Source organism: Cariama cristata, unplaced genomic scaffold (genome assembly GCF_000690535.1).
Source record: "Cariama cristata isolate BGI_N322 unplaced genomic scaffold, ASM69053v1 scaffold1975, whole genome shotgun sequence".
In the NCBI taxonomy this organism is placed as follows: Eukaryota; Metazoa; Chordata; class Aves; order Cariamiformes; family Cariamidae; genus Cariama; species Cariama cristata.
Window position 1 is genome coordinate 294,224 of NW_009616789.1, and position 2,619 is coordinate 296,842.

Here is a 2,619-nt window from a genome sequence, read left to right on the forward strand (position 1 = left end):
CAGGGTCGGTGCACTCCCACCCTCACACTAGGCCTGCGCTGGTTGGAGCCTGCAGCGTAATACTGAGCTGTGGGAACTGTTTCAGAAAAAATGAGCATTAAGTAAATTCACTTAGCTGTTTTCATGAGCCTCTCTCTTCTCATTTCTCTTTCTTTAGAATATCATGGCTGGTTGAGAGCACCAATCAGTTGTACTTTTCATGTTGAAGCAGCTATTAAGTAGCTGATTGTTGCATGTAATTTTTTTTTCCCCTGGATTCTACTGCGTTTGACTCCTCATCAGCTAGAAATTACTGAACATGATAGGCTCATACAGCGTTTGACACTAGGATGGACCCCAAAGCAGAAGGGGTTGACCCTTGTTAGCATGTGGGGATCAGTACAGTCATTTCCCATTTGAAATCTCAGTGAGAAAAATCCTGGACTGAGTTTGCAGAGGACAGCAGCTGCCTGTGCAGGATTGCTGTGGCAGTGGGTCTGCTCCCGTCTTGGTCCCTGTGTGTGCGGGTTTGGCGGGGCAGCAGTTCCCTTTGGGGCCTGCGATGGGAGGGCCGGAGGGCAGGGTGGGCACGGCCTGTTCTGCTGAGTAAAGGAATCTGCAGGGTGGATGTGGAAATAGCAGAGATGGGAGGGGAGCAGGCTGCGCAGCCCCTGTGGGAGCCCGAGAGGCAGGGAACCACACCTTGGCAAATTCTGTGCTCACCCTGGGACTGTGTGAGCCCCAGACCAATGCGGAGCTGAGTGGTGACCCAGCATTTCAAAAGATGGAGGCCCCGACCCTGTTTCCCCATGGCATGATAGTGCTACCGGACTGAGCGTAGCACAGCTGAGCAGGGAGAGCCGAGGGATGAAGGCATCGCAGGTGAACCCCCAAGGCCCATTTGCTGTTTGATTGGGGTTTGGAATAGTTGCATTTTAAGTGGTTTTGCAGAGCAGGCTGGCAGCCTAACATCTCCATGGTGTACAGGGATGTTGACAGATAGTTCACGTTCCAGGGGCAGTGGCACCCCAGGCAGAGAGCAGATACTTAACAGCACTTTTAACCACTGAGGCCAGCTGGCCCAGAGCCACCAGTCTGGCACCTGCCTTGGTTGTGCAGGTGATAGCAGGGTAACCTAGACACAGGTGACACAGAACAGGACCTGTCAACACCTCCCCGCACACCTGGGAAGGGAGCCGGGATGGTGGCAGAGATTTCTCAGAACCCTCTGGCCTCCATTCCTGCAGGTCAGAGAGCAAATAATATTGCTCACGCCAGTTTGCCAGCCCCAGTGGCCAAGCAGCCCATGCGACAAAGGCGGCACAGAGCGAGCTGCGGGTTAGCCCTCACCCCCGATGGGCAGGGAGCGATCCCGAGCTGGACCTGCTGGTCCCCCTGGTGCGACAGGAGAGGTTGAACTGGAGGTGCCGGGAGCTGAGCCGGCTGCAGGCACCGGTAACTCGGCCGGCGGCTCTGGCATGGGGCACAGCACAGCCCCGCCATGCTCTCCCGGGCCTGCAGCAGAGCTGGGGGGAGCAGAGTGCGAGGGTCTGGCAGCAGCTTCTGGCCTGGCTGCACCAGGAGAGTATTTCATTTTTAGTGTACAGTGAGGGCTACAGTGAATTTACAGTGTGGGATTAATGGAATTAAGTAAGTAGAAGGGAGGCTGAGTCCCTTAATTATTTATCTGCGGGCTGTGGCGGGTGCTGCAGCTGTGTTGGAGCTCCTCCTGTGGGCCGCCTTCCCGTGCTGCAGCCTGTGGACGTGGGGCAGGATCCTGCCCTCGCATAGGGGGTACCGCACTGCTACAAACGGGTGTGCACGCACGCACCCCGTCTTGCACTTTCAGGGTGGGATCCAGCAAGCCGAGCACTGCTGTCCCCTTTGTACCTATTAGCAAACATGGGACAGACTGGTTCCAAGCAGGGTTGGTTTCTGCTCCCTTGTGGCTGCTGCATTTTCTGGGCTAGATCCTGCACCACCTTCCCAGCGGAAAATTTTTTTCTTATGTCCAGATTGCAACCTGTGGCCATTGCCCTTCATGCCCAGTCCCTCCAGCATGTCGCTCCAGCGGACGGTCCCTGGGAGCAGAGCAGGCTGGAGGTGATGAGAGCCAGACAGCGTGCCACTGGCCAGCACATTAGTCCTTGATAATCTTTAGGTTGTGTATCAGATTTGACTGCTCCTGCTTCCCAGTGCGGTGGGGAGGCTGCAGCCCCTTCCCCACAGTTTTGTAAGGAAGGAGAGAAACACAGCTGGCCTGCCCAAACCCTGTGTTCCCTTGCATTTCCCTTAAAGCCACTGAGGACCTTGCATCTCCCATGCCTGCAGCCCTGGCAAAGCAGCTTAGGCAGCTGGAGAGGTGCTTGGGTCCCTGGGGCCCGTGAGCACAGGAGGTGCTGGACCTGGGGTCCAGATAGCACCTGGGGAGCCGCGTGTTGTGGGTTTAATGGGCTGATCGGGAAGCTGCCTGGCAGGCACGCAGCACTCACGTTCCAGTAATAAGAATAATAAGGCTGAAGTGCTGCCAGCAATTGATTCAGGAGCGCATTATGTCCTCATTTGAGACGCAGTGCAGATTGACAGTGGTCAATGCTTGTGCTAATGTGGTTGATTTCACAGGAAGCCAGGAAGAACTCA

At 55.7% G+C, this 2,619-nt stretch overlaps 1 protein-coding gene across 1 annotated transcript in view; it reads left to right on the forward strand.

Moving 5' to 3' along the window:
- The window catches only part of PTPRF (protein tyrosine phosphatase, receptor type, F), a 296,503-nt gene that overhangs the window by 272,069 nt on the left and 21,815 nt on the right, over positions 1–2,619 (forward strand). The gene's annotated exons all lie outside the window — the stretch shown is intronic.